The 25951-nt window shown below is 49.0% G+C and overlaps 1 pseudogene; it reads right to left on the bottom strand.

Moving 5' to 3' along the window:
• Positions 1-12215: 12215 nt before the first annotated feature.
• On the bottom strand, positions 12216-12418 carry LOC140408103 (U2 spliceosomal RNA; annotated as a pseudogene).
• Between the last annotated feature and the right edge of the window lie 13533 nt (positions 12419-25951).

Genomic DNA, 25951 nt, shown 5'->3' with positions numbered 1-25951 from the left:
CGACCCATCTTGCTCCGAAAGCATGTGCGGGCACACAAGGCGGACCCGTTGGTCGAAAGGGTTCACCTCCTCCACGCGAACCCGCAGTACGCTTACGTGGAGTACCCCGACGGCCGACAGGACACGGTCTCCCTGTGAGATCTGGCGCCCGCCGGCAACACACACACCCCCCCGACACCATTCACCCAACCCCCCCCCCCTTCCTGCCACCGCCGCACCCCGCGACCGCCCCCTTCCCAGGAGGATCGGTCCCCCTCCCCCCAGGCCCGACCAAGAATAAAGCCCAAGCTGAAACCGTAAGGCTCCCGGAGACGGCAACACCGGAACAAACACCACCACCACCACCGGGGCCAAGGCGATTGACACGGACGACCAGACCGCCCGACCGACTCGTGGCGTCGATCTAAATCAATATATGGACTTTTCACAAGAACATTTTGCTTTTTCTCCCGATACCTTCTGTAAATAGTTGAAACAGGACAAAATTGTACATACTGTATTGCCATATGAATGTTTTCCTCCCAGGACCAGCCCTGTAAACCCTTACCACCATGCGAAGCATCACCCCGCCGGGTTCATTTTTGACAAGGGGTAATGTGGTAGTATGTATTAGGGGTCATGTGGGACTGGAAGCCCTAATGTCATTGGCTGACAGATCCCGGGTCCTGGTTGGCCGTTGACCTCTCGCTCCGCCCTGAAGGTGGAGTATAAGAAGCCGGAGTCCTCCCCCGCAGGCCAGTCTACTACCGAGCTGCGGGGGAACAGACACGCTTAATAAACCCTCATCAACTTCACTCTATTCGTCTCTCGGAGTCTTTGTGCGCTACATTCACTACTTGGACTCTCACTGCCAAAGGCAAGTGCAACGTATCCCACCTCTTGAGATCCTCCCTAGCTTCCTCCACCAGCTTTGTGAAATTCCACTTGTGAAGCATCGCTCATTCCCTTGCTACCTGAATCCCCAGTTATCTAAATCTGTCTCTAGTCACCTTAAGTGGAATCCCCCCTAAATTTTAAATATTTTTAAAAAATTAAAGTTTTGCAAAGGTTTCATAATAAATAGTAATAATCCTAACACAGCAAAATAGAGTGAACATTAACAGAGTGCAAAAAGAGAATATACAATAGCAATTGACTAGACGTGACCCCACGCGCCTCAGTCTTCCCACACCCTCCCAACGGAGCACTCACCCCCACTCCCCTACGGGTCGCTGCTACTGCTGACGTTTTAATTTTCCCTGAGAAGCCATCGGACGGTATTATGCCCCCGCTCAACAGCAGCAGCTCTGTACACTTGACAAAATTATTTACACACATAAGTAGGCACTGTTCGTGGTGTTGCTTCTCCCAGACGGAGTTCACTGCCGTTGTCGTCTCGTTCCGCTTCTGCGCACCTCCGCTTCTGCGGCCCTCCCGTCTTCCCCGTTTTCTCTATTCCTGTGGACGTTAAGTTTGTTAACGTTTCCCTGCCTCCCCCCTCCCCCTCCCTGGCTCTCCTCTATTGTTCCGTCTCTTCCCTCTACCCCGCCTCTCCCCACTCCTGCCCCCCCCCCCCGTGGCTCGCCTTTCCTTCCTCTTAGATTTAGCTGCCCCCCCCCCCCCCCCCCACCCCTCCCGGTCGATCTCTCCCTCTCACGCTTTGGCTACTCTCCCCTGTTTCTTGGCTACCTGGCTATTCTTCTGCTTGTTTGTTGGCCACAAACAGGTCTCGGAACAATTGGGTAAATGGCTCCCACATTCTGTGGAAGCCGTCGTCTGACCCTCGGATGGCGAATTTGATTTTCTCCATTTGGAGAGATTCTGAGAGCTCGGACAGCCAGTCTGCAGCTTTGGGTGGTGCTGCTGACCGCCAGCCCAACAGGATTCTACGGCGGGCGGTCAGGGAGGCAAAGGCAAGGGCGTCCGCCCTCCTTCCCAGGAATAGATCTGGCTGGTCTGAACGCCGAAGACCGCCACTTTCGGGCATGGCTCCACCCTCACCCCCACCACCTTGGACATTGCCTCGAAGAAGGCTGTCCAGTACTCCACAAGTCTGGGGCAGGACCAGAACATGTGGGCGTGGTTGGCCAGGCCTCCTTGGCACCGTTCACCTCCACCTCCGGGAAGAACCTACTCATACGGGTTCTTGTTAAGTGGGCTCTATGTACCACTTTTAGTTGCGTCAGGCTGAGCCTTGCGCACGTGGAGGTGGAGTTGACCCTATGCAGTGCTTCGCTCCAGAGTCCCCACCCTATTTTGATCCCCAGGTCCTCCTCCCACTTCATTCTTGTTGCGTCCAATACGGTGTCGGCCCCTTTCTACCAGTCTACATGTCACTACAGTTTCCTTTATCTAGTCTGCTTGCGTCCAGTAACTCTTCCAGTAATTTCTGTCTTGGCGGTTGTGGGTAAGTCTTTGTCTCCTTTTGTAGGAAGTTTTTTAGTTGCAGGTACCGGAGCTCGTTCCCCCTGGCTAGCTGGAATTTCTCTGTCAGTTCGCTCAGTGTTGCGATCCTGTCGTCTGTGTATAGATCCCTGACAGTCAGTGTCCCTCCGCCCTGTCACCACCTTTTGAAGGTGGCGTAAGTCAGCACTGGCGTGAACCTATGGTTGTTGCAGATGGGAGCTTTACCCGACATTCTGGTCAGGCCAAATTGTTGCCGTAGTTGGTTCCAGGACTGGAGGGTGGCTATTACCACCGGGCTACTGGAGTGTTTTTTGGGTGGGGATGGGAGTGCCACCGTGGCGAGGGTCCGGAGGGAGGTCCCCATGCAGGAGGCCTCTTCCGCACGCATTCACTCGGCTTCTGGCTTCTTGATCCATCCCCTTATTTGCTCGCCCGTCGCCGCCCAGTGGTAAAGTTGTAGGATTGGGAGGGCAAGCCCCACCTGGATTTTGTTTTTTGTAAGATCTTCTTTGGGATCCTAGCATTCTTCCCCCCCCCCATACGAACGCCATGATTAGTTTGTTTAGTGCTTTGAAAAAGGCCTTGAATCCCCCCTAAATTGACTCGCCGACCCAACTCATCCACCTGGAACACTTCGCTTTTCCCTACATTTGACTTATATCCTGAGAATGCCCCAAATTTCGCCAACAGGCCCATGATCCTCTCCATAGTCTCCAGCGGGTCCAAAACATAGGTTGTCTGCGTATAGCGACACCCGATGCTCCCCTTGACCCTTGCCACTCTGCCAAGCCCCAAAGAGCCATTGCCAGAGGCTCCATCACTAGCGCAAACAGCAGCGGCGACAGCGGGCAAACTCCCCTGTACAGTTCAAAGTTCTGTGAACCTATGTCATTAGTTCACACAGTCGCCCTCGGTGCCACACATAACAGGTACACCCATGCCACAAACCTCGGCCCAAACAGAAACCTTCCCAGGACCTCAAACAGGTACTGCAACTCCACCCAGTCAAATACCTTCTCCGCATCGAAGGGCACAACTACCTCCGATACCTGAGCTCCCAAAGGGCTCATGATCACATTCAACAGCCTCCTTATATTGCGAGAAAGCTTCCTGCCTTTTACGAAGCCCATTTGGTCCTCTGTAACCACCCCTGGGACACAATCTTCCATCCTTCCCGCCACCAACGTAGCCAGCACTTTCACGTCTGTATTTAACAGCGATACGGGCCTATACGACCCACATTCCAACGGGTTTTTCCCTTTTTTGATATTAATGTGATCGGTGCCTGCATCATCTTCTCCGACAGCTCTCCCTTCTCCAACGCCTCATTAAATGCCCCCAAGACATGTGGTGCCGGGTCCGTCATAAATTCCTTATAAAATTCCACCAGATAATCATTGGGCCCCGGGGACTTCCTCGACTTTAAATCCCTTATACTGTCTAATATCTCCCAAAGCCCCGGGCTCCTCTAGCACCTGCCTCTTCTCTTCCTCCAGCTGTGGAAACTCCAGTTCATCTAAGAACTGTCCCATATCCCCCTCTTCATCCATTGGGTCCGCCCTGTACAGCTCCTTATAATAATCCCTAAACGCCTCGTTTATCTTCCCTGGCTTCGACACTATATCCCCTGCCCCAGTCCGTATCTTCAATATTTCCCTGGACGTGGCCTGCCTCCACAACTGATGCGCTAACATTCAACTCGCCTTCTCTCCGTATTCGTACTGCACCCTTCTTGCCCTACGCAGCTGTCCTACCACCCTCCCCGTTATCAGCCTATCAAATTGCCCCTGTAATTCTTTTCCTCCTCGCCAATCCATCCATGGTGGGCAACCTCGAGTACTCCCCATCTACCTCCACTATCGCGTTTATTAGCCGTTCACATTCCTCTCTCCTTTTCCTATCCGCATGAGCCTTGTGTGAGATAATCTCCCTTCGAACCACCGCTTTTAGTGCTTCCCAAAAAGTGGCCACCAACACCTCCCCATTTTGGTTCAATTCTACATAATCTTTAATCACAGCCCGCACTTTATCGCAAAACCCTCTATCTGCCAACAATCCCGAATCGAGCCTCCACCCCGGCCTCTGCTCCTGTCCCGATCTGAGGTGAATCTCTAGCCGATGGGGTGCATGGTCCGAGATTTCTATCCCCGTAAACTCTGCCCCCTCCACCCCAACCAAAATCTCCCAGCTCACCACAAAAAAGTCAATTCTGGAATATGCCCTGTACACATGCGAAAAAAAGGAATACTCCTTTCCCTTGGAGTTCTTGAAGCACCACAGGTCCACCTTACCCATCCTTGAATCAAACCCAGAGTGGAAAGCCTGACCCACTCACCCCTTCCTTAGTCTAACCTGGTCCTTCACGCGGAAGTGCGTCTCCTGCAGAAAGACCACCTCCGCTTTCAAGCTCCTAAGGTGCGCAAAGACCCTAGATCTTTTGACCGGTCCTTGAGCCCTTGCATGTTTCATGTTATCAGCCTTACTGGGGGATTACGCCTCCATCCCCCTCTACTGTCTGCCATCCTCCCCTTTTGGCTCTACCCCAATTAATTTGACCCTATATCTGGCCCCTCCAAGATGGCCCCTTTCTCCACCTGACCATGTTTTTTCTCCAACTCCGGCCCGTCACGTCACCCTCCTTTCCCCCCCCCACCGTCCCCCTCTCCCCACCCCCTCCTATGGCCAACTCTCTTGGCTGTCTCCCCCACCTCACTTCCGTTGACCAGCCTTACCTGCCAGAATGGCAACTCCTGCCCAAAGGCTTCTCCCACTGACCCCTCCCCCGTCCTTACCGCTCTGTTCTGTGAAGAAGGCTCCCCTCTGACTTCCCCCTCCCCCACCCAAACAAAGAGTCATGCTGAGCCACAGGTTACCATCCCCAAGAACAAACAAACAGGAAAAAAACACACAGCCTCAGGCAGCAGGAGGGGGGATGGGGACAGCCGTCCCCTGACAGACTTTTCACCCCTGCTACCCTTTGTCAATCCAACAGTAAAAAAAGAAAAAAAGCCTCCACACAGGAGCAAAGAAACCCTCCCCCGCACTCCCTCCAACCCCCATTCTACCCATATTCCCAATTACTTCAAAGTGCCAGCGCCTCAGTCTCCCAGAATTGTTCAGTTCTGTTCTCCCCCAGTTTATGTTCCTTGATAAAGTCAGTAGTCACTTCTGGGGTCACAAAATAGTATTCCCGGCCCTCATACATCACCCAAAGCTTTGCCAGGTAGAGCACCCCAAACCTGATCTGCCGTCGATATAGCACCACCTAGGTTTTGTTGAACCCCACATGCCGTTATGCCAGCTCAGCTCCAATGTTCTGATATATTCGGACCTTGCTCCCCTCCCATTCACAGTTGCACTTCTCCCCGGCTCACTGCAGAATCTTCTCTTACTCCAAGAACTTATGGAGTCTCACGAATACCGCCCGTGGCGGCTCCCCTGCTCTAGGCTTCTGTCTCAGAGACCTGTGCGCTCTGTCCACTTTCGGGACCTTATCCAACACCCACTCTGCCACCAGCCCACCAGCATCCTCGAAACATACCTCGTAGCACTCGCACCTTCCACTCCTTCAGGCAGGCCCATTATCCACAGATTCTGCCTTCAATCTATTTTTCTGCTTCTCCACCTTTGCTGTCAACATCTTGCAAAGGTCTCCTAAGAGCCCAACCTCCACCTCCAATGCCACCACCCGATCGCTGTGGTCCTACTTCACCCTCTCAATCTCTTGGATCTGCGACCCCTGCACCTCCAAACATTTTTCCACCCTCTCCATCGAGCCCTTCAGGGGTGGCACAGCCCCTTCAATGGCTTTCGAATGATCCTCTTGCATCTCTTTCCTCTACTGGAGGAACTCATCCTTGTTGAAAACCAACAACTGCTCCATCTGGGGCTTTCTGACTTGCACAAGCCCTTCCCTCTCCGCCATCCTTCCACTGGCTGCTGCACCACAGGTCTCTTCCAACTCTTTGGCCAGGTCTTTCACCTTTTTCTGCCGGCGTTTGGTAACCAGCAGGTATACCACTCCCGGGGGAAACTACTCCTCCTACCTTCAGCAACATTTTTCTGTTGCACCCAATTGCGGGTAAAAAGGGCTCTTTACTATGCCTTCAAGCAGGAGCTGCCCTGTGTGTGACCACTCACACCATTGCCACCCATGGGCTTCCTGGTGGTGTGGTGTGGCTTCAATGGAAAATCCCATTGACAAGTGGCAGGAAGAGAGAATCCCACCGCCAGTGAACAGCGTGCCACCAAGAAACACGAAGGTCAGGCAGCTTCTGATGGGAGAGGAATAAAATCTTAGGGAAAACATTCATGTCCTTTGTCAGATCTGTTTCCGTTATAAACTGTTCAACTATAATATAGAACATATAGAACATAGAACCGTACAGCACAGAACAGGCCCTTTGGCCCTTGATGTTGTGCCGAGTATTGTCCGAAACCAAAATCAAGCTATCCCACTCCCTGTCATTCTGGTGTGCTCCAGGTGCCTATCCAATAACCGCTTGAAGGTTTCTTAAGTGTCCGACTCCACTATCACAGCAGGCAGTCCATTCCACACCCTAACCACTCTCTGAGTAAAGAACCTACCTCAGACATCCCTCCTATATCTCCCACCCTGAATCTTATAGTTATGCCCCCTTGTAACAGCTACATCCACCCGAGGAAATAGTCTCTGCACGTCCACTCTATCTATCCCCCTCATTATATTATAAACCTTTATTAAGTTGCCTCTCATCCTCCTCCGCTCCAAAGAGAAAAGCCCTAGTTCCCTCAACCTATCCTCATAAGACCTATCCTGCAAACTAGGCAGCATCCTGGTTAATCTCCTTTGCACGCTTTCCAATGCTTCCACATCCTTCCTATAGTGAGGTAACCAGAACTGCACACAATACTCCAAATGTGGTCTCACCAGGGTCATGTATAGTTGCAGCATAACCCCGCGGCTCTTAAACTCAAGCCCCCTGTTAATAAACGCTAACACACTATAAGCCTTCTTCACGGCTCTATCCACTTGAGTGGCAACCTTCAAAGATCTGTGGACATGAACCCTAAGATCTCTCTGTTCCTCCACATTCCTCAGAACCCTGCCGTTGACCCTGTAATGCGCATTCAACTTTTTTCTACCAAAATGAATCACCTCGCACTTACCAGGGTTAAACTCCATCTGCCATTTTTCGGCCCAGCTCTGCATCCTATCAATGTCTCTTTGCAGCCTACAACAGCCCTCCTCACAATCCACTACTCCACTAATCTTGGTGTCATCAGCAAATATACTGACCCACCCTTCAGCCCCCTCCTCCAAGTAATTGATAAAAATCACAAATAGCAGAGGACCCAGCACTGATCCCTGTGGTACACTGCTGGTAACTGGTCTCCAGTCTGAACATTTTCCATCCACCACCACCCTGTCTTCTATGTGATAGCCAGTTACTTATCCAATTGGCCAGATTTCCCTCTATCCCACTCCTCCTTACTTTCTTCATGAGCCGACCATGGGGAACCTTATCAAACGCCTTACTGAAATCCATGTATACGACATCAACTGCTCTACCTTCATCTGCACACTTAGTTACCTCCTCAAAGAATTCAATCAAATTTGTGAGGCAAGACCTACCCTTCACAAATCCGTGTTGACTATCCCGGATTAAGCTGCATCTTTCCAAATGGTCATAAATCCTATCCTTCAGGACCTTTTCCATTACCTCCCCGACCACCGAAGTAAGACTAACTGGCCTATAATTACCAGGGTCATTCCTATTCCCTTTCTTGAACAGAGGAACAACATTCGCCACTCTCCAGTCCTCTAGCACTATCCCTGTGGACAGCGAGGACTCAAAGATCAAAGCCAAAGGCTCTGCAATCTCATCCCGTGCCTCCCAAAGAATCCTTGGGTATATCCCATCTGGCCCAGGGGTCTTGTTGACGCTCAGGTTTTTCAAAATTGCTAATACATCCTTCCTCAGAACATCTACTTCCTCCAGCCTACCCGCCTGAATCACACTCTCATCCTCAAAAACATGGCCCCTCTCCTTTGTGAACACTGAAGAAAAGTATTCATTCAACGCCTCTCCTATTTCTTCTGACTCCATGCACAAGTTCCCACTACTATCCTTGACTGGCCCTACCCTCACCCTGGTCATTCTTTTATTTCTCACATAAGAGTAAAAAGCCTTGGGGTTTTCCTTGATCCGACCTGTCAAGGACTTCTCATGCCCCCTCCTAGCTCTCCTAAGCCCTTTTTTCAGCCCATTCATTGCTACCTTGTAACCCTCAAGTGACCCTACTGAACCTTGTTTTCTCATCCTTACATACTCTTCCTTTTTCCTCTTGACAAGACAGTCAACCTCTTTTGTGAACCATGGTTCCCTCACACGGCCATTTCCTCCGTGCCTGACAGGGACATGCCTATCAAGGACATGCAGTATTTGTTCCTTGAACAAGCTCCATTTTTCATTTGTGCCTTTCCCTGACAGTTTCTGTTCCCATCTTTTATGCTCCCTAATTCTTGCCTAATCGCATCATAATTATCCCATCCCCAATTGTAAACCTTGCCCTGCTGCATGGCCCTATCCCTCTCCATTGCAATAGTAAAGACACCGAATTGTGGTCACTATCTCCAAAGTGCTCTCCCACAAACAAATCTAACACTTGGCCCGGTTCATTACCCAGTACCAAATCCAATGTGGCCCCCCCTCTTGTCGGCCTATCCACATATTGTGTCAGGAAACCCTCCTGCACACTCTGGACAAAAACTGCCCCATCCAAACTGTTCAACCTATAGAGGTTCCAATCAATATTTGGAAGTTAAAGTCACCCATGACAACTACCCTGAGACCTCCACACCTATCCATAATCTGTTTTGCAATTTCTTCCTCCACATCTCTATTACTATTTGGGGGCCGATAGAAAACTCCTAACAATGTGACCGCTCCTTTCCTATTTCTAACTTTGGCCCATATTACCTCAGTAGGCAGATCCCCTTCAAACTGCCTTTCTGCAGCTGTTAAACTATCCTTGATTAATAATGCTACTCCTCCACCTCTTTTACCACCTTCCCTACTCTTACTGAAACATCTATACCCCGGAACTTCCAACAACCATTCCTGTCCCTGTTCTACCCATGTCTCCGTAATGGCCACAACATCGTAGTCTCAAGTACCAATCCACGCTCCAAGTTCACCTACCTTATTGCGGATGCTCCTTGCATTGAAGTAGACACACTTCAACCCACCTTGCTGTCTGCCGGTACACTCCAGCGACCTTGATACCCTCCTCAGTACCTCACTACTCTCAACACTGGCTTTTGGACTACAGCTCATTTTCCCAGCCCCCTGACAAATTAGTTTAAACCCCCCCAAAGAGCCGTAGCATATTTCCCTCCCAGGATATTGGTGCCCCTCTGGTTCAGGTGCAAACCGTCCAATCTGTACAGGTCCCACCTTCCCCAGAATGTGCTCCAATTATCCACGTACCTGAAACCCTCCCTCCTACACCATCCCTGCAGCCACGTGTTTATCTGCACTCTCTCCCTGTTCCTCACCTCATTAGCATGTGGCACCGGTAACAAACCAGAGATGACAATAAGGTTTGTCCTGGCTCTCAGCTTCCAGCCTAGCTCCCTAAACTCCTGTTTTAAATCCCCGTCCCTTCTCTTACCTATGTCGTTGGTACCGATGTGTACCACGACTTGTGACTGCTCCCCCTCCCCTTTAAGGATTCTGAAAACACGGTCCGACACGTCACGGACCCTAGCACCCGGGAGGCAACATACCATCCGTGAGTCTCTTTCGCTGCCACAGAACCGTCCACCTGTCCCTCTAACTATCGAGACCCCAATAACTATTGCTCTCCTGCTCTCCCTCCTTCCCTTCTGAGCCACAGGGACGGACTCAGTGCTGGAGATCCGTTCACCGTGACTTACCCCTGGTAGGTCGTCCCCCTTAACAGTATCCAAAACGGCATACTTGTTACTGAGGAGAACGACCACAGAGGATCCCTGCTCTGACGGCTTCCTCCCAGCCCCTCTCACCGTCACCCATATAGCTTGATTCTTCGGAGTAACTACATCCCTGAAGCTACTATCTATGACCACCTCTGCCTCCCGAATAATCCGAAATTCATCCAGCTCCAGCTCCAGTTCCCTGACGCGGTTTCTGAGGAGCTGGAGATGGGTGCACTTCCCACAGGTGAAATCAGCAGGGACACTGACGGCGTCCCTCACCTCAAACATTCTGCAGGAGGAACATTGCACTGCCTTCCCTGCCATCCCCTCTAGATAAAAAAAGAAAAAGAAAGAAAGAGCTTACCTGTTATTCACACACGAGAACAGCAATCAGCTGTTATGGGCCTGCACAAACAATTTAAAACTTTACTACTTACCCAGCAGTCACTCTGTCCTCACTCCGACCAGATTCAGCTGGAAACTCCCAACAGTAAGTTTTAAAAAAATTTACTCCCCTTCTCAGCAAGCACTCACTCAGCAACCACTGCGCCCCGCACAATAACACCTCAGGGAAAAGAAAAACTACTTACCAGTAAATCACTTACCTGCAGGCTGTGACATCACGGTTCAACTTCTTTCTACTTCTGCCTACCCTTGAGTCTCCCTCTTGATCTTTACTCGGTTGGGATCCTTACAGTGATTGTCCTTTTGTTTTGGTTAGAGGAGGTAGGGAGGGAAACACTGAAGAAGTGTTTGGGGTTTAAATGTCACTTGACAACAGCTCCTCCACAAACCACCTTCAAGATACGGTGACCGCAATGCACTGATGCAAATTTCCCCCGGAACAGCCAATCAGAAGCTCTGCTCCACTGCCCTCTGCTGGATGCTTGCCTTCACTTGAACACATAGGGTGTCTTGCTCAGGTACATTTTCTGGATGCAGTGACCGCAATGCACTGATGCAAATTTTCCCCAGAACAGCCAATCAGCAGCTCTGCTCTACTGCCCTCTGCTGGATCTTCCAGTTCTGAAATGTTCGCCTGTTTCCCAGCAGCAGAGGCGGCTCATCATTGGCTGCCGGCGGGATCCTCTGGTCCTGCCATCTCCCCACCCCCCTCACCGTCAGCGAACATGCCACGGGGGTGGAGGGGGGGGTGGGGTTGGAGGGGTGCAGGGGGATGCCCTTGGCAGGACCGGGAGATTCCACCAACAGAAAGGGCCGAAAAATCTCACCCATAGAAATTATAATATGAGGTGGCAGAGAAGAAAGTAAATGCAGCCAAGTCACAAACATCACTGCAGGAGTTTCTCAGGGTCGATTCCTCGGCCCAACTCGGACAAGTCACAAAACAGAAAAGTACAACAAAATGGCTGATCTTGAAAGAAAATGAAGAAAAGAGAAAATAAAACATGAAATGTTCACTGTTTGTGATTTCATTTCTATCCTTTGTGGGGTACATGGTTAAAACTAAGAGGGGTTAGTTTGAAGTTTTGACAATGGTGTAGAATGGGTGATACTTCACTGAATATTAACATTTGCCCCAGGGCTTATGAAGGTTTATCATTTATAGTTTGCGGTTAAAACACCAGCATTGCACATGTGAGGTAGAAATTACAGTGAAATCCTATCCAATCCAAAGTATCGTATTGCATCTTTGAATTTGTCTATAGATATGCTTCTGGAGACCACCTCTTCATTCACCTGAGGAAGGAGCTGTGCTCCGAAAGCTAGTGACATCGAAACAAACCTGTTGGACTTTAACCTAGTGTTGTAAGATTTCTTACTGTGCTCACCCCAGTCCAATGCCGGCATCTCCACATCCTGGCTATCCAATCTGATAAGAGGTGGGCAAAAGGTGGCTCAGACCAAGTTAACGTACAAAAAATAAAGAAATTTAAATTACTTGTTCTGAGTTACAAAGCCAGGGCACAGTGCGTGGACAGGGGCAAACCCTTAATCCAGCTCCTTGCCTGCTCCAAAAACCAATTCAAATTCAAATTGAATCCAATTCATGGTCCCCACAAGAGAGACATACCAGATCTGAGCCAAAGGCTACTACACTTAATCTTAGCCAAAAGGCCGAGAAGCGATGTGCATGATAATGAATTAATTGCTTTTGAAATTTAATCACTATTGTCAAATGTACAACAGGATCCTCCAAACAGTTTGATAATCCACCAAATATTCTGTTCTGGTAATGTTGCTGGGGAATTTAATATTGGCCTGGGCATGAGGAGAACTTTCTGCTCTTATTCAAATAGTGGTGTAAATTTTTTATACAAAAATTATACAAAACAAAATTCTGACAATGCAACACTTTCTCACTACTGCACTTAAATGTGAGCCAAGATTACATGAATCAATTCTGGATCAGCCTTAAATATACAAACATCTCAATTGGAGAACTTGCACAAACAGATACCAAGGAGCTAATGGATGAGCAAATGGAATATACCAGAACTGACTTATAATTTTAAAAATTTGATCTTGGCATCTGAGCATTTCTGGCAAGGCCAACATTTATTGCTGCAGTCCATGTTGTGTAGGCACATTACAGTGATATAGGGAGGAGGTTTCAGAACTTTGACCCAGTGACAGTGAAGGAATGATGATATATTTCCAGGTCAGGATGGCATGTCACTTGGAGAGGAACTTGCGGGGGTCGTGTTTGCATGCATCTGCTGCCCTTGACCTTCGAGGTAGTAGAGGTTGTATATTTAGAAAATTCTGTCACAGGAGGCTTGGCAGGTTGCTGCAGTGTGGATGACATACTGCTGCCACTGTCCACCAGTGGTGGAAGGAGTGAGTGTTTAAGGTGATGGATGGGGTGGATGGATGGGGTGGATGGATGGGATGGATGGATGGATCAAGCAGGCTGCTTTGTCCTGGATGATATTGTGCATCCCAAAATCTGCTGGAGCCACATTCATCCAGACAAGTGGGGAATATTGCCTCATCCAACCTGATGTGCAGATGGTGGATAGGCTTTGGGGAGCCTCTCTGTGAGTTACTCTCTGCAGAATTCCCATCCCCTGACCTGCTCTTGTAACCACAGTATTAATATGGCCAGTCCAGTTCCGCTTCTGGTCAATCATAACCACAAGGATGTTGGTGGTGACAAATTCAGAAATGGTAATGCCATTGACTATCATGGGGAGATGATAAGATTTTCCCTTGTTGGTGATGGTCATTGTAATTGTTATTTGTCATCTCAAGCTTTAATTCAACTGAGGCATTCAAGACGACATTAGCTGATTATTTGAATAGAAACACTGTCCAGGGGTACAGGGAAATGGCAGGGAATGGCACTAAATGCCCATTTGGAGAGTCGGTGCAGTCATTATGGGTGAAGGACAAGGACGAGAAGGACAACGGCAGCAGACGCATGCAAACACCACCACGTTCAGCGCCCTAACAATTCTGTGATTCTGTCCATCTCATGGGTATATGGCCACAGACTGCTTCTGAGGAGTTATGAATGGAGCTGAATATCGTGCGATCATCCGCAAACATCTTCACTTCTTTTTTTTTTAGAAAATATTTTGTTAAGGCATTTATGATTTTCACACTTTTAAACAGAAAGATCCAACAAAGACAAAAACCCACAATAACATAGCCATCCCCCGCCATCCCCCCAAACACAGACCCCACCCAACATGGTCCATATAAACACTCCGTCTCACGGCCCTCCCTTCATTGGTTTTCCTAACCTTATTCGTCACTTCCATGCCTCCCCACTTTTACACCCCTCCCCACCCTTCCTGACAGACTAATTTTCCTTAAAGGAGTCGATGAACGGCTGCCACCTCTGAGCGAACCCCTGTAACGAACCCCTTAAGGCAAATTTGATTTTCTCCAGCTTGAGAAACCCCGCCATGTCGCTTACCCATACCCCCGACTTCAGGGGCTCCAAGTCCCTCCATCCCAGCAGAACCAGTCACCGGGCCACCAGGGAAGCAAAGGCCAAAACATCGGCCTCTCTCCCCCCTGGGCTCCCGGATCTTCTGACACTCCAAATAGCACCACCTCGGGACTCGGAGGTCACCCTCCCTTGCAGGGCCTCAGACATGACGTCCGCAAATCTCTACCAAACGCCCTTCAACCATGGACACGCCCAGAACATGAGCACATGAGTCCCAGGACATCCCCCACAGCACCCACGCCTGTCCTGCACCTCCTCAAAAAACCTGCTCATCTGGGCCATAGTCATATAAGCCCTGTGGACAACCTTAAATTGGATAAAACATCTTCACTTCTGACCTTATGATAGAGCGGAGGTCAGTGACAAGCAACTGAACCAGGCTGGGCCGAGGAAACAAATGTGAGAAACTCCTGCAGCGATGTCCTGTGACGGAGATGATTGGCCATCAACAACATGACCATCTTCCTTTATGCTAGGTCTGACTAACCAATAGAGAGATTTCTTCATGATCTGCATTGATTTCACATTGGCTCCGGTTCTGATACCAGACTTGGTCAAATGCTGCCTTGATGTTAATCAAGGGCTGTCCCCTAACCTCACCTCTTGAATTCAGCTCTTTGTCCATGTTTGCACCAAGGTTGCAATGAGGTCTTGTGGCCCTGGCAGAACACAAACTGAAGGTCGGTGAACAAGTTATTGCTGAGTAAATGCCAATTGATAGCACTGTCAATGAGACCTTCAATCAATTTACTGATGACCAAGAGTAGACTGATCGGGCATTACTTGGCCAGATTAGTTTGTCCTGCTTTTTGAGGACAGAAAATACCTGGGCAATTTTGCATAATATCTGGTAGACGCCAGTGTTATAACTGTACTGGCCAGGGCCATGGCTATTTCTGGAGCGCAGGACAATACTACTGCAGGGATTTTGTCAGGGTCCTAGGCTTTGATTTTTTTTAAAATTTAGAGTATCCAATTATTTTTTTCCAATTAAGGGGCAATTAAGCGTGGCCAATCCATCTACCCTGCACATTTTTGGGTTGTGGGGGCGAAACCCACGCAGACACGGGGAGAATGTGCAAACTCCACACGGACAGTGACCCAGAGCCGGGATCGAACCTGGGACCTCAGCGCCGTGAGGAAGCTGTGTTGACCACTAGGCCACCGTGCTGCCCGTGTCCTAGGCTTTGATGTATTCAGTGCCTTAAGCCATTTATTGATGCCATATGGAGTGAATTGAATTGACTGAAATACTGGCACGCGTGGGCGGCACGGTAGCACAGTGGTTAGCACTGTTGCTTCACAGCGCCAGGGACAAGGGTTCGATTCCTTGCTCGGGTCACTGTCTGTGCGGACTCTGCACGTTCTCCCCGTGTCTGTGTGTGTTGACTAGGGGATTCTCACAGTAACTTCATTGCAGTGTTAATGTAAGCCTACTTGTGACATGAATAAAGATTATTGTTATGTTGGGACCTCAGGAGTTGGTTGAGACAAATCATCCACTGGGCAATCCAGGCTGAAGATGAATGCAAATGCTTCAGCCTAGTCTTTCGCGCAGGTATGCTGGGCTCTCCCATCATTGGGATGAGGATATTTGTGGAGATTCCTCCTCCTGTTAGTTGTTTAATTATCCACCATTCATGTGGCTGGACTCCAGAGCTTTCATTGGGATCTGTTGTCTGTGGGATCGCTGAGCTTGATCAAGAACAATTTAATGACAGATTATGGGTTGAAGTATGGTTACAAGACTTCTGGTGGCGGCATTTAGGTGGAGGTCGCACGTTAGGTGGCTCCTGCTTGAATCTCTGTTTTTTGGACTTTTATGCCTGGTGTCAGAAAGGTTTTTGGATGAGTTGGTGTGGGAAGTCATAAGGAGGTTGGGGAATGTCGAACTCCCAGAAGAAGGGTTTTGGAAAGAAGGGGTCGAGCGGAAATCCGCCGACGATTGATGCTGTGAGTCCTGCAGGATGGAAGATGGTGGGGGCTGGGTCATCGGGTGGGACCGCTCGCCTCACGGGGGAAACTCTTACCGAGGTGATATCGGTGGAGTTTGAAAGGCTGTTTGCTAAGCATTTGGAGGTGCTTTAGAGGGAGATGACGACTTTGCTTAAATAGTGGGTGGAGGAGCCGATTCCCCTGGTAAAGGTAGCAGTGATGAAGACATCGGTCGAGTTGCGGGAGCAAGGAGAGAAGTTGAAGGGAGTGGAGGAGGCATAGACACAACACAGCAACTAGTTCACCTCGATGGGTGAGGAGCTGTGGAGGGTGGCGAAAGTCAACAAAGGGCTCAGAGCCAAGCTGGAGGACCGAGAGAACAAGTTGAGGAGGCAAAATTTGAGAATCGTGGGCCGGCTCGAGGGAGTGGAGAGCCCAAGGCCGACCGAGTACTTTGCAAAGATGTTTGCTGAGTTGATGGGGGAGGGGGAAGAACCTTTCCTCTATGGGTTGGCAAGGGCACATTGGTCAGTCAGGCCGGAGCCGAGAGCGAATGAGCCACCAAGGGTGGTCATAGTCTGCTTCCACAGCTACCATGTGAAGGAGAAGGTTTTGAGCAGGGTGAGGAAGAGATGATTTGTGACGTGGGTAGCCGTTGGTATACGCAAATACCAAGATCTGACGGCGGATATGGCAAGAAGGCGGGTGGCCTCTGGACTAGAAGGTGGCATTGTATGGTAGTGGAGTGAGATTTGGCATGGTCTACCCAGTGAAACCGAGAATGGCGCACAACTCAAAGGATTTTCATTTTGAGACAGTGGAGGCATTCGTTAAAGCTGAAGGACTGGGACTGAGATGAGAGTTGGGAGTTGGACTTGGTTAGTGGGGATGGGATTGTTTTTTCTTATTGAGGGTTTTCTATTTGATTGGGGTTTTGCTTCTGACTCTTAAATGGTGGGAGGGGTTTTATTTACATGTGCTCTATTTTTTTCCTTATGGTACGACTTTCTTTTGTTTTATCGTTCGAGTCAGGTGAGGTTTGGGCATGGGGGGGAGGGGTAAGGGTTCTGGCAGGGATGACTACACTAGCAAACGGAGGTTGTCTAGTGAACGGGATTGGGGTGGGGGGAGAGTGGTTGGAGCCTGGTTGAGCAGATTTTGATGAACCTGGGTGGTGTGAATGGTGAGGGGAGGGGATCGATAATGGGTGACGTGTTTGCAAGAGGAAGTGGATGGGGGGTTTCTGGGGGCAGGGAAGGGGCTCGATGATGACAAAAGGATGGGGTGGGTCCAGCTGGATGGGCAGGGCTTGGAGCAATAGTGATGGTGGATAGGAGAGGTGGGGGGTATGAGAGACCACCGGTCAGAATGGTGACGTGGAACATGAAGGGCTTGGTGGGGGGGACCGGTGAAGAGAGCAAATGTTTTTCTGCATTTGAAGAGTTTAAAAGCCAATGTAGTGATGCTACAAGGGAACAATCTGAGGGTGAAGGACAAGATGAGGCCTAGGAAGGGGTGGGTGAGCAGGTGTTTCATTCAGGGTTTGAAAGTAGGGCTCGAGGGGTGGTGACCTTGGTGCGGAAGCAGATGAGGCTTTAGGTGGAGAAGGTGATGGCGGATCAGGGGGGGCAGGGAAGCGATAGTGACGGGATGCATTGGAGGGGGGGCCGGTGGCACTGGAAAGCTTTTATGCCCCTAATTGGGATGATGTGGGGTTCGTGAAGAGAATGTTGGGTGCTATCCGGATGTTGGGTTCAATTGTATGTTGGTGTTTGGGAGGCTCTTCTTGTAGGGGAACACATTTAGGGGCATTGTTGACAGTACCTCTGCCGTTCTCGTCGGCCAGGTACTCCGTGAGCCCACTGGTGGTGCCGGCCTTGAGGGTATGGGAGCAGTGGAGGCAGCATTTGATACTGGAGGGTGCCTTGGTGTGGGCACTGATTTGTGATAATCATAGGTTTGCACCAGGTGGTGCTGGATGCGAGGTTTCAGGGTGGAGGCAGGGGGGGGATTGAGCGGTTTGGGGACCTGTTCGTAGGGGGCAGCTTTGCAAAATTAGAGGTCCTGAAGGAGGAATATGAAATGCCCAGGGGGAATGGTTTTAGGTACTTGTAGGTCGGGATTTTGTGAGGAGGGAAGCACCTTCCTTTCCCGAGTTGCCGCCCCTGGGGCTGCAAGATGAGGCGTTGTAGAGGGAGGGGGTAGAGGAGGGAAGGTGTCCAAGGTTTACAAGGAGCTGATGGACTGGCAGGGAGCCCCTAGTTAAATGGAAGTAGGAGGAGGAGCTGGGAGGGTGGGGGGTGGAGGTGGAGGCCGGAATGTGGGAGGAGGCCCTGTGGAGGGTTAATGCGTCCTCGTCGTGTGCAAGGCTCAGTCTTATCCAGTTTCAAGTGCTCCATGGGGCACATATGACGGTGGTTAGGATGAGTAGGTTCTTTGAGGGAGTAGTGGATAGGTGTGGGCCGTGCGTGGGGAGGCCTGCGAACCATGTCCCCATGCTTTGGGCATGTCTGAAGCTAACGGGGTTCTGGCAGGGGTTTGCGGGCATAATGTCCGAGGTGCTGGGGGTGAAGATGGCCCCGAGCTCAGAGTTTGCGATATTTGGAGTGTCGGAACACCCGAGAGTCCAGGGGGCGAGAGAGGCCGATGTCTTGGCCTTTGCCTCCCTGGTAGCTCGGAGGCGGATTTTCCTTGGGGTGAGGGACTCAAAGCCACCGAAAACGAGGGTATGTGTGAGCGACCTGACAGAATTCCTGAAGTTGGAAAGGATCAAATTCGTCTTGAGGGGATCGGTTGATGGGTTCATCCGGAGGTAGAAGCCATTCATTGACTTCTTTAAGGAGGATTGAGGGGTCAGCAGAGGGTAAGGGGGTGGGGGGGAGGGGTGGAATAAGGGGGTTTAAATGGGATAGGCAGGATAGGAGAAGGGGAAGGGCAGGGTGGGGGAGGGGGGGTGTGCTGGTTATTTATTATGTTGTGCAATTTTGCTTCTGCTCTGACTTGTTTTGTTTGTTGTTTGTTTAGATAAATGCCTGAATAAAATATTTTTTTTAAAAGAGAAGGACGAAGGGGGCTGTCTCTGAGTATGTGGAGAAGGCAAGGCACATGCTGGCAGGTCCGCTTCGTAGGGTGGCCGCGGCGAGGGAGAAGGTTCGGGTGCGGGTCAGCAAGGGGGAGTTGGTGGTGGCTCCGGGACCGATTAATAAGGTGTTTGAGGGGTTCTATAGGGACTTGTATAACTTGGAGCCACCAGAGGAGGTGCAGGGGATCAGGGAGTTTCTGGGTGGGTTAAAGTGCCTGAGTTTGGGTGAGGTGGAGAGGGCAGGGCTGGAGGAACCAATGGGGGTGGAGGAGGAGAAGATGGCAATCGGGAGGATGCAGGCAGGAAAGGCGGCGTGGCCAGATGGGTTCCCGGTCAAATTTTATACAAGATTTTAAGGACAGGCTGGTGCCGTTGATGGTGGGAATGTTTGAGGACACGTTGGACTGGAGTGTCTTGCCGCAAATGATGGGGCAGGCCTCCATCTTGATGTTGCTTAAGACGGACAAGGATCTGGTGGAGTTTGGGTTGTACAGGGGAAGGTGGCTAGGATTAGGAAGGTGATACTGCAGAGGGGACGGGAGGCAGGGAGGGGCAACGCCTCCCAAATTTCATGTACTACTATTGGGCAGCAAATCCAGAGAAGATCATAGAATCATAGAATTTACAGTGCAGAAGGAGGCCATTCAGTCTGCACCGGCTCTTTGAAAGAGCACCCTACCCAAGCCCACACCTCCACCCCATCCCCATCCCCATAACCCAGTAACCCCACCCAACACTAAGGGCAATTTTGGACACAATTTATCATGGCCAATCCATCTAATCTGCACATCTTTGGACAGTGGGAGGAAACCGGTTTGTTTGAAAGCCGCCTTGGAGAATATTTACCCGAGGGCGGCTTTCAAGACACATGACAATGCAGAATTGCCAAGCAGAAACTGGTAGCTAAGTTCCACTTGTTTGATTAATGGTCTCATAGATCATGATTAATGATCTCATAGTTCGGGATCCTCTTGGAAGGAGCGACCACAATATGGTGGAATTTAAAATACAGTTGGAGGATGACAAGGTAAAATCAAACACTAGTGTTTTGTGCTTAAACAAAGGTGATTACAATGGGATGAGATGAGTGGTAAAGCAAAAAGTGCAGAGGATACCGGAAGTCTGCAGAAGGATTTGGATAGGTTAGGTGAATGGACTAGGGTCTGGCAGATGGAATTCAATGTTGCCAAGTGTGAGGCTATCCATTTTGGGAGGAATAACAGCAGAATGGATTATTATTTAAACGGTAAGATGTTAAAACATGCTGCTGTGCAGAGGGACCTGGGTGTGCTGGTGCACGAGTCTCAAAAAGTTGGTGTGCAGGTGCAACAGGTGATTAAGAAGGCTAATCAGGCTTTGTCTTTCATTGCTAGAGGGATGGAGTTCAAGACTAGTGAGGTTATGCTGCAATTGTATAGGGTGTTGGTGAGGCCGCATCTGGAGTATTGTGTTCAGTTTTGGTCTCCTTACCTGAGAAAGGACATATTGGCACTGGAGGGAGTGCAGAGGCACTAGGTTGATCCCAGAGTTGAGGCGATTAGATTATGACGAGAGGTTGAGTAGGCTGGGACTGTACTCATTGGAGTTTAGAAGGATGCGGGGGGATCTTATTGAGACATATAAAATTATGAAGGGAATAAATAGGATAGATGCGGGCAGGTTGTTTCCACTGGTCGGGGAAAGCAGAACTAGGGGGCATAGCCTCAAAATAAGGGGAGGTAGATTTAGGACGGAGTGTAGGAGGAACTTATTCACCCAAAGGGTTGTGAATCTCTGGAATTCCTTCCCCAGTGAAGCAGTTGAGGCTCCTTCTTTAAACGTTTTTAAGAAAAAGATAGATGCCTTTCTAAAGAATAAAGGGATTCGGGGATATGGTGTACGGGCCGGAGAATGGAGCTGAGTCCACAAAGATCAGCCATGATCTCATTAACTGGCGGAGCAGGCTCGAGGGGCCAGATGGCCTACTCCTGTTCCTAGTTCTTATGTTGTATGAGGACAGCCTTAATCAGGATCTCAGGTTCATGTCACATAACATGTGACCCCCACCATACTGCCCGTGTTTGCAGAATTCGACTAACTGTCCTGGCCTGAGACAATTCACACCTCGATAACCTATGATTATCACGCACTCCACTCACACGGTTTGTTCCTGTAAAGATCCACATTACAACCATTCTTCACATTCCAATCTATAATTATCTTGCAATTGTGTCTCTCCTATATATGCTGTGATTGTGAATCTGCTTCCACTTCACCTGGTGAAGGAGCAGTGCTCTGAAAGCTTGTCATTTCCAAATAAACCTGTTGAAATTTAACCTGGTGTATTGAGACTTCTTACAGTGCGCATCCCAGTCCAGCGCTGGCATCTCCACATCCAGTGGTGGTGGCCACGCTGACAATCTAGAGACAGTTTAGGCAGCATTTTAGTTTGGGAGCTGGATTGGGGGAAAGCCGATTAGGGGGAATCATGGGTTCGAGCTGGAAGGATGGATACAAGGCTCTGGGGATGAGAAGAGGGAAATCAAGGAAATGAAGGATCTGTTCCTGTGAGGGCGACTTGCGAGTCTGGTGGAGCTGGGCTAGGAGTTTGGGCTGGTGCGGGACCTAAATTTCAGGTATATGCAGATACAGGACTGTGCGAGGAAGGCCTTCCTGACCTTCCTGATAGCGCCCGCTTCCTCGTTTCTGGAGGTGGTGCTGTCAGCCGGGGGGGGAGAGGAGTTGGAGAGAGATGGGGTGTCCATGGAGGGGGTTGGAGGAAGAGGAAGAGTTGGGACTGGCGGTGGAGGAGGGATTATGGTGTGAGGTGCTGCGGAGGGTAAATGCCTCGACTTTATGTGTGAGGCTGGTGCTGATACAGCTGAAGGTTGTGTACAGGGTGCCCTTACAAAGTCTAGGATGAGCCAGCTGTTTGAAGAGGGGGAGGATGTCTGTAAACAATGTGGGAGGGGCCCTGTGAATCATGTGTGTATGGTTTGGGCCTGCCCGAAGGTGGAAAGGTTTTGGAGGTCGGTGTTCAGCACCATCATGGGCGTTCTACATGTGGAGGTGGAGCCCGGTCCCCGAGAAGCCATATTCGGGGTGTCGGACAAGCTGGAGCTGCAGGTGGGTGCGGAGGCAGGTGTTTTAGCCTTTGCCTCACTGATTGCTCGCAGCTGGGCCTTGCTGGGGTGAAGGTCAGCTTCTCCACCCTGTACCTCGGCGTGGCGGGGGAACCTGTTGCAGTTTCAGACCTTGGAAAAAGTGTAATTTGCTCTGCGGGAGGGGGGGGGGGGGGCAAGTGATGGGTTCTACAATTGTTGGAGTTTGTTTATTTTGCATTTTGGGGAGTAGGTTACCATTGACTGCTGAGGGAGGGATGGGGGGGGGGATAATGGGGGAGTTAGGGCGTTTGTGGGATTGCTGTAAATTGTAAAAATGTTGAAATTTTCTGAAATAAAATACTTTAAAAAAAAGAAGTATGGTTACAAAAAGGGATGTACAGTTGATAGAAAGTTTTAACAATCAAGTTGAAACATCATTTGGTGACATTCCCCATTTTGTTGCTTTTGCTGTGTGTCTTCTATTGTTTACTGTATTTAAATGTTCAAAGCTGACTTTGTTCATCCAAATAATGCATGTCTGTTTAGACTTCTTGATAACATTACTTGCATTTTTGCCTTTCTAATGAGTGCTCAAATAAGTATTTTGTCTTTCATTACAAAAATGATCCTTTGGAGAGCAAAAGGTCAATTAGAAACATTTCTGTTTCCTGATAAATATAATTGTTGTATTATAATGAAGTATTTCACATTGCATTTATCAATTTTCCACAATAGTGAACAAAAATGAATTTCTGACAAATTATCTCTGATGGCATATTATATTGAGTTCATGGTACATAAACAGATCATTCAGTCCAGCTTGTTATACTGGTGTTTAATGCCAAATGAGCCTCCTCCCAAGCCCTCATCAAACCCTATCAACATACCTTTCTATGTCCGTCTCTCTCATGTAATTACCTAGCTTTCCCTTAAAGAAATCTATGCTATTTGTCCAAAGATTCCTTGTGGTAGTGCCGTCTACAATCTTACTATTCCTGGTGCATTAAATCACACTGGATCTACTAGTTATATTTAACACCACAAATAATAATAATTTCTTATTGTCACAAGTAGGCTTCAATGAAGTTACTGTGAAAAGCCCCTAGTCGCCACATTCCGGCACCTGTTCGGGGAGGCCTACGGGAATAGAACCCGCGCCACTGGCATTCTTCTGCATTTCAAGCCAGCTGTTTAGCCCACCGAGCTAAATCAATGATGGATCTATCAGCGGCTAAATTATATTTATGGTCTCTAGATTTTGTCTCCTCCTCATGGAGCATCATTTTGGGTGCATGTATCCTACAAATCCTTCTGTTATCTTTTTATTAAGGCATTCAGATATATACATTAAACACAACCAAAACCAAAAATAGAATAAACAGGAAATCTTATAACAGGTAGTTAACACCCCACTATCCCACCCTCCCCGCTGTTCCCCTCCACCCACCCACCCTGCCTTCCCCATTTATCCTTCTGTTATCTTAACACCTCAAATAAGTCCTCCCGGCCTTCTCTTTCCTTGAGGCTAGTTCTGTTTTCTTTAACTGTTATACACTCTCATACCCTTTGGTCTCAACCTTGGGAATGATGTTTGCACCTTCCCAATGCCTCCATAACCTTTCCAGAATATGGAGTGTGGAAGCGTGGCCTCTTTAAGGGCCATGGAATGGGGACAGAGCATGCGAACGTTAGCCTATCAGGCATTTAGGCATGAATCTGGCTGTTGGGGCTTGGTCAGAGTTAGCCCAGGAGTGGTGGGACCAAGACCTGTGTAGTAGTTGTGCTGTCCTGTGTATTTTTTCCTAGTACAATAAACCTCTTTTGTGTTTTAACACAGATTCATCGATCACCTCATATTGGTGATGAGAATAAATCAAGTCCATCGAAGTAACATTGTCGAAAATTTGGAAGGGGGGTAAGAGTCTTTCGGAATACTAAAAAAGTAAAAGATCGCCTGCAATTGAATAGTTGGAAAAATTGATCAGTTTGATCCGGAGGTTGAAAGTTAAGGCAATATGTCAAAAGGCTTCTATACTTTTTCACTGCCAATGAAATAATGGCAGAAGAGAAATAAAAGGTAATATTACTTACTGTTTGCAGCCCACAAACATACAACTTTGAGTGAAGCTTAACATCTCTGGAGGCTCCGGACTCTATGTCTTTTGATCAATTGGTGCAACTAGTGAGGGACCATTACAACCCCCGACCCTCCATTATTATGCAGCGCTACAAATTTCATACAGCCGTTAGAGATCTGGTGAAACAGTATCTGCTTTCGTAGCTAGACTACGACAAATATCGGAACATTGCAAATTTGGTAGCTCTCTCAGTGGCATGTTGCTTTTTAAAAATAAATTTAGAGTACCCAATTCATTTTTTCCAATTAAGGGGCAATTTAGCATGGCCAATCCACCTACCCTACACATCTTTTGGGTTGTGGGGGCGAAACCCACGCAAACACGGGGAGAATGTGCAAACTCCACATGGACAGTGACCTAGAGCCGGGATCGAACCTGGGACCTCGGCGCCGTGAGGCAGCAGGGCTAACCCACTGCGCCACCGTGCTGCCCCAGTGGCATGTTGCTTGACCGGTTGGCCTGTGGGATCAACAACTTAAATATTCAGAGGAAGCTCCTGGCAGAAACCAAGATATCTTTGAACAAGACAGTTGGGTTAGCTGAAGTGACTGAAGGCGCTGAGAAAAGCACTTTTGAATTGAAACGTGTGCAGACCAAGGAGAACCAATTATGGCGGGAAGCGATGGCCGCTTGAGGTTCCCTTAAGACCATAAGACATAGAGCAGAATTAGGCCACTTGACCCATTGTGTCTGCTCTGCCATTCAATCATGGCTAATATTTTTATCATCCTCATTCTCCTGCTTTTCCCCCATAATCTCTGATCCTCTTATTAATCAAGAACCTATCTATCTCTGTCTTAAAGACACTCAGTGATTTGGCCTCCACAACCTTCTGCGGCAAAGAGTTCCATAGAGTTCAGGCTGAAGAAATTCCTCCTCATCTCTGTTTTAAAGGATCTTTCCTTCAGCCTGAGGTTGTGCCCTCTGGTTCTAGTTTTCCCTACTCGTGGAAACATCCTCTCCACATCCACTCAAGCTAGACCTCATGGTATCCTGCAAGTTTCAATAAGATCCCCCTTAGGCCGGTGAACCTGACTTCAATCATTGGCAAGATTTTAGAGTTCATTACTAAAGGTAAAAATGTGGAGTACTTAGAAGTGCATGATAAAATAGGATTGAGTCAGCACGGCTTTGTCAAGGGGAGGTCATGTCTGACAAATCTATTAGAGTTCTTTGAGGATGGAACAAGGAAGTTGTACAAAGGAGAACCAGTGAATGTGATCTCTTTAGTTTTCCAGAAATCCTTTGACAAGGTGTCGCATAGAAGGCTGTCAAATAAGTTAAGAGCCCATGGTGTTAAGGGTAAGATACTGGCATGGTTGGCTGACTGGCAGAAGACAGAGAATGGTGGTGAATGGGTCTTTTTCAGGATGGAAGGAATTCCAGAGATTCACAACCCTTTGGGTGAAGAAGTTCCCCTTACACTCATTCCTAAATCTACTTCCCCTTATTTTGAGGCTATGC

This window comes from Scyliorhinus torazame, chromosome 2, assembly GCF_047496885.1.
Source record: "Scyliorhinus torazame isolate Kashiwa2021f chromosome 2, sScyTor2.1, whole genome shotgun sequence".
NCBI classification, from domain to species: Eukaryota; Metazoa; Chordata; class Chondrichthyes; order Carcharhiniformes; family Scyliorhinidae; genus Scyliorhinus; species Scyliorhinus torazame.
This window is presented reverse-complemented; position numbering and strand designations above follow the sequence as displayed.